Below are 6,834 nucleotides of genomic sequence, written 5' to 3' on the forward strand. Positions count from 1 at the left end.
TGGTAACTTTCCTCCTCATCGAGGTTAAAGGACACAGGAGACAGTGAGTGGCCCTCAGGCTAAAAACAAAGCAGGAATTAGCTGCTGGCATACTGGTGTCAAAGATAAATGTCTTTCATCTTCTTTTTTCCACCCTGACACACTGCCAACACTTCCCCTGAACAGGTTTGATTTTATCTTTCTGTTTCTCCACTAAAACCTGGAGCCTACTTGGTAAACAGGTAGCATGGAGCAGAGCCTGTATTTATCAAGCATCTCAAAGTAGGATGGCACTTCTAACTGACACACAAATCTCAGTGACACATCTTTTTTATTCTTTTTAAAGACAGTTTTTTGGGCCATTTCTGTCTTTAATGGATGGGACAGCTACGAGATGTTCAACCCAGTCTCATGGCAGTTTGTAAAATGATCACGTTATTTAATCTATTGATTTGTGTACAGGTCATGTTAATGTCATTATTTTCATGAGGTGATTATGAATTTTGAAGTACTTATTTCAATGGGAAGCCTATTTCGTGAACACAGAGCAATTACGGTAGCAAGTAGTCTTGAAAAGCTGGAAATCCGCACAGGAAAGTTGGTCGGGGGGGTGGTTGGGTCAAACAACACAGGACTATCACCATGGAGACTGGAGGTTTTGTTCCATGTTATTCTCTTCATAACCACAACCGTCCCGTTGTTGTGGCCTGCGTGTGGTGTTTATTTTCCCCGTTGTTGCGTTTCCCAGAGACTGACGACCGTGTCCCGCGTGTGGTGGTCCGTCCCTTTGCGTTCACCATCTACCCCACGTGACAGTTCATTTCCCCGTTGTTGCGTCCCCAGAGCAGTCCACTGTCATGGCAATTTGTAAAATGGTCATGTTTGAAAATTGTGATCTGTACACGTTATAAAGCAAAATAATCTACTACTACTAAAAGGGAAAAAAAACATCAATTTCTTTGAGCTACGTGAGTGTCTAATACCCAAAAACATGAAGATGAAGACTCTACAGTCACGCTAGCAGCTCTGTGAGGTTGTCTTTAGGCGCAACTTAGAATTATCTACACGATAATGTCAACATGCTAACATTGTTCACCGTCTTAAGTTAGCATGTTAGCACGAGGCTCAATGTTTGTGTTGCAGATACTTGGTCATGAAACCAAAGTTTCTTATGAATTGAAATTTTGACTGATGCAAAAAAGAAAAATTGAGGCATAACAAAAAATGGCTTGACCATGTTCTGTGTCAAGACATCACAGCGATGATGAGGATTCTACCAAAGAGCATTCCAGTGTAAAATCAGACCATAATTTCAAAGAATCAATCAAACAAGCAAATAACATGAAATTACTCTAAACTGTTGATGTTCATCTTTAAAGCTTTACTGCGTAACTTTATTTTGCAACACTGAACGTCCGTTATATTCAAGCAATTGCCAAATGAGTTGATTCAAAGCTAATTAAGACTCAATTGTGGATTGGCACCACAAAACTGTCCCTGTATTTCTCGTCCGGCAATGTTCGCACGCAGAAAATTAAGAAAAGATATTGTCCTCCGTGGCTACTAGCAACTGTTGGATGGTTGTGGGATGGGGGTTAGGCGCAATCATGGAAGGTTTGTGAATGTAAATGTGGAAGCGCCGACTTTAACTGCTTTACAGCTTTAAGACACACATGCCATATACTTAATTACATTTAATTATATAACAATCTAAAATTATGATTACTGCAATTTGAATTCCCAGGGCAATTTGTCCAATGGTTAGATATTCCAGTCTGGAAGTGGTGGACTGGTCGACAGACCAGCGTTGACATCCATGGAGCTAAGCCACCAGCTTGGCAAAAGACAACGCTAAAAAAAATAAAAAAAAATAAAAGCCTCTCATAACTCATACTCTGTGGCTGTGAATGTTGGGAACACTGCCATCACACTGTCCCAGGAGTTATGATTATCTTTGCTGAAAACTGAAGAAAGCTTTTATGTTTTACTCTGAGGTAGAGTTTTTTTTTTTTTTTTGTCTAGGTTAAATTTCAGTGTGATATGTAGGAGTTCTGAGATGCTTTCTAAACACTGGCTCAGATCTTCTTTTTACCAGCTCTGACAAAATCTAGTGATAGAAAATGAATCCAAAAATAGTAATTTGGCAGCCTGCATGTCACAAATGTCCATGCCAGCTGAACGAGGAACAGCGGAATGCTCCAGTGTCACAGAGGATCACATCAGCCCTTTGACTGAATTTTTTGGGGTTGTGGTTGGTGGTGGCAGTGGGTGGAGGTGGAAGTGGAGGCGGGGGTCACCTCTGATGCAGGTTGCTGGTCTGGCTGCTGTCCACCTGCCCAGCCAAAATTGTGTATCAATTCCCTCCTCCTACACCTCCACTCCTCTTTTCACTCTATGCCCTCCAGCCAGACCTCCATCCTCCCCCAGGACCCTGTGTGCCCGTCCAACCCCTACAGCCCTGCTGTAGGCTGGGCGGAGTGACAAAACCATAGCCGGGCAGTTGGCTATAGAGCTGGCAGAATTCAATAGGTCCCAGCAGACCCTAGCAGACCACATCAGGTCTCAAATCATGCTGCTCTGAGTAAGAACCTGAGAGCGTGAGAGTCAGTGTAGTGTAAACGGAGAGTGTGACTGTAAAAACTACTGGACATAGCATCAGTGACGTCACGCAGAGCTTGGTGGACTGCTGTTTTGAAGCCTCAAGTTTGGCAAAATGGCCGTCACCATCTTGTTTTTTTTTAAACTGGATGCCAAGCCATCGTAGTTTATGGTTGCGATGGCGTTACGCTAAAAACAGAAAGTTGCTTTTCTTTCTTTTTTGGGACATTTCAGGCCTTTATTTGTATAGGAAAGCTTAGACTTGAAAAGATGAGAGAGAGGCGGAATGACATGCAGCAAAGGGCCGCATAAAGAGTCGAGGAGTAACCCTTTACATATGGGCGCGCGCTTTACCAAGTGAGCTAACCAGGCGCCCGAAAGTTGCCTTAAATTCAACCCTTCCGAAGCTAGTCATCCAACAGAGTTTTACCGGCGGATAAACGCAGACCTCCGGGTACTGCCGCTATTCATCTGCAGAACAGAAAATCAGTTAACTTTTCCTTAAGTTACCAGCTAGCGCTAGCTTTAGCTAGCTTGCTTGGTTGGCAGAACCCTGAACAAGATATTCTTAGGTGACCAAAATGTTCCAGTTAACTTTGCTTATTAACCCTCATGTTGTCCTTGGGTCAAATTGACTCGTTTTTTGTTCTTTTTTTTTTTTCTTCACAAAAAGTTTTGGAAAAAAGCACCCACAACATTGAAAAAATGACAAAAATGTGGGAAAAAAAGGGATAATAATATTGAAAAAAAAGTCCAAAACATTTTTTTTTTTTTAATGTTGACGGGAAGACGACACAAGGGTTAAGTGAAAACACACAGTCAGAGGGTCAAAGTTTAAGACATAAACACGGACAACACCTAAAAACAAGTTCACGATTATTTTAATGTCCACTGTGCCATGGTTAGCATTGCTAAGCCTTTGTCCTGATTGACAGGTGAGTGTAGCCATGCCCCTAAAGAGTCCCTCATCATCTATCTTACAATAACTGGGACCATAGTTTACAAAATGAACATCATGCTGCATTGAAGAAGACTTGAAAGTAGCGTTTGAGACCATAAACTCATTATAAAAATGGATATTGAGGTAATAAATCAAGGGAGAAGTGGGCTCAATTTTCAAACCCTTAACCCTGCATTGGCTTCACTTATCTGTGAGTATGACACAAAACGCGAAGAGCGAAAAGAAGTCCCAGAAAAAAAAAAGTACATACTGTATAACACATCTGCCAGGAGGCAGTTCAGAGCCACCAGTCCGTAACAACTCAATTAAGAATGATAAGTATTTTCTCACTCAAGCAGCATTTTCAATTTTCCTTTTTGTTTGAATAATAAAGTTTGTTCCCTGGGTGAGGTATTTCCACACAGCGCAGGTCGGGACCATCCTCTCAGTCAACTCTACTGTGACTATCGTGATGAGGCTCGGGGGTGGATAGGGTGTGTGTGTGTTTGTGTGTGTGTGTGTGTGTGGGGGGGGGGGGGGGGCTCTGTGTTAAGTGAAAAAGACGGCTTCTGAGTGAGGTCAAGAAAAAACCTCAGAGTCCCCTTAAAATGAATTTGCTAACTTCTCTGATGGCTGCGGATCTTTTTTGCTAAATTAGGTTGGTGCTTTATCTGGACCCAATTAGAAAGCTATATGAGATAAGATAAGATAATTAAGATAATTTGTTTATTAGTCCCCAATGGGGAAATTACTGCACTACACTCTGTGTACACACTTTTCGTTAGTACTCATACACAGGCCTGAAATACACACATGCTCAGGAACTATACATGCACTATACATGGAGAGATGTCAGAGTGAGTGGGCTGCCAGCTGAACCAGCGCCCTGAGTGGTCGGGGGGGTACGGTGCCTTGCTCAAGGGCACCTAGCAGTGCCCAGGAGGTAAACTGGCATCTCTCCAGCCACCAATCCACGCTCCCAACTTTTTGGGTGCATACGGGGATTTGAACCAGTGACCCTCCAGTTCCCAACCCAACTCCCTATGGACTGATAGGGGGTGGCTACTGCCACCCCCTATAGATTTGCAATAACACAGTCCAAAATATAAAATGAAAGCATGTTAACTATACATGTCTGGCCCTTGATGTGATTCTCATTTCCCAGCATGCATGGCCCTTGGGTAAAGTTGAGTTTGACACCCCTGCTGCCACAGTTTATCTACATTTTTCAACGTGTTATTTTCTTTCTATTCTCCTGAAATTTTCTTTTCCCTGCATTATATTATCATATCATATCATATATTGGCCTGTATATTTGAACATTCTATCTCTTGCACTGCCTGTTAAGTATTTATTCCCCTCCATTCCCTCTTATCCTCCATTCTGTTTTACCTTCTCTGGCTGTTTGGCCTGTCCTTTTGCCCCCCCCCCCCATATTGCCATTTTCACTACAACCTTCTTCTTTGTCAGCCGTGCTTCCTGCTTCATATGTCAGTACCTATTTAGTCATCTATCTCTTCTATACCTCCTTTCTGCATATCTCTTCTTTCTACATCACTTGTCCCAGCTTTGCTGAGTTTTCCATCTCTGTTTCTACGATTTGATAATTCTGCAGAATAACAAAGATGCCACTTCTATGGAATGCCATTTTACTCAATATTAAATGAATAAATACGTAAAAAATCCTGAAATGAATGAATGAATGAATGAATGCGGCAATACATACTGTATATACATTACATAAATGTAAAATATAAATGAGTCAGTATACTGTTCAATAAAAAAACTGAATCAGTAACTTTTATTCAAAGTGCCCATATTATGAAAAGAAAATAAAAAAAAAAATAAAAAAAAAAATAAAAAAAAAAATCACATTTTCTGGGATTTGGGTGTTATTTTGTGTTTCTGGTGCTTCCACACGCACGATGTCTTCAGTCTCTGGGTCAGCTGTTCAACATCTGCACGGCTTTCTACATCACTAGAGACGAGGTGGCTAATTGTAGCATGCTAGCTCGTTATCAGTGGAAAACACTGCTCAAACAGCCATTAGTAGACCATAATCTCCAAAAGAACTACTTCCTGTCCCTGTTGTACTTCCTGTGCCTGTTGTGCAGGTATTCCTCAAGTGGCCCTGGTCTAGAAGAAGTCTCCCAGCTAATCCTGCCTTGGACTGACCAAAGCTAGAGAAAGAGTTATCTAGCTGATGGGGTCTTACCGAGCTACTGAGCATGTGCAGCTCCCAACAAAGATAGGATAGAAGGGAGATGTCTCACTCTGGAGCTAAAACAGAGACGAGGACACACAGGGTGGAAACAGGATCTGCAGCAACGTGCAGTACAACAAAAATATGGTGTTTTTTTTGTAAATGAAACCATGAAAACCTGTCGTGGTACAACCTCAAAATACAATTATGAACCTAAAGATGAGCAGAATATTTAGTAAATGAGGAAAATGAAAACAGAGCCAACCTAAATGCAACTGTGCTTTTTTTTTTAAATTGTCATGTTTCTGTGAAGTCCCATGGTTGAACTAAAACACATAACCTAAATGCCATGCAGTGTTATATATAAACCGGTTTCCATATGGATGTACAATATTGATGTTGAGCTACATATCCAAACTGAGCCGCCGGGGGGGGCGGGGGGGGGAGGGGCGGCAAAGACAAGATGTTTGCCTGTGTGATGCATCTACACTGATGCCAAGCATTGGTGTTCAAATGGTAATCCAGCTAAAGGTCAGACTCTTCACTCTTCACCCAGTGCTGTACACTGTGTGTGTGTGTGTGTGTGTGTGTGTGTGTGTGTGTGTGTGTGTGTGTGTGTGTGTGTGTGTGTGTGTGTGTGTGTTTTTTGTGTCGTGTACATTTACATCATCAGCATGTAGTGTGTTGCTGTCAATGGGATACCAGTCCATTTCCACGACATTTAATTTCCGGGATGGCCCTGATGCCGCTGGGAAATTTTGCTAGATGTCCTTCATTTTCATCCCAATGTCCTTCCCCTTCCTCCTCTTTCGTGTTGGCGTTCTGACCTCCAGTGGATTTCTGAGGACTATGGTTACCTGGTCCTCAGATCTCTGCAGGGTAAATCCAGACAGCTAGCGAGACTATCTGTCCAATCTGAGGACTATAGTTACCTGGTCCTCAGATCTCTGCAGGGTAAATCCAGACAGCTAGCTAGACTATCTGTCCAATTTTGAACGTACACATGTTCCACCAAAAGTTCCTTCCTGAGACTGTAGACTTGATTTAGCAGAGAGACCGTGGATCCGTCCGGTGCTTAGCACAGTCCAAGACAATTGTGATTGGTTTAAAGAAA

Source organism: Etheostoma spectabile, chromosome 11 (genome assembly GCF_008692095.1).
Source record: "Etheostoma spectabile isolate EspeVRDwgs_2016 chromosome 11, UIUC_Espe_1.0, whole genome shotgun sequence".
Lineage (NCBI taxonomy): Eukaryota > Metazoa > Chordata > Actinopteri > Perciformes > Percidae > Etheostoma > Etheostoma spectabile.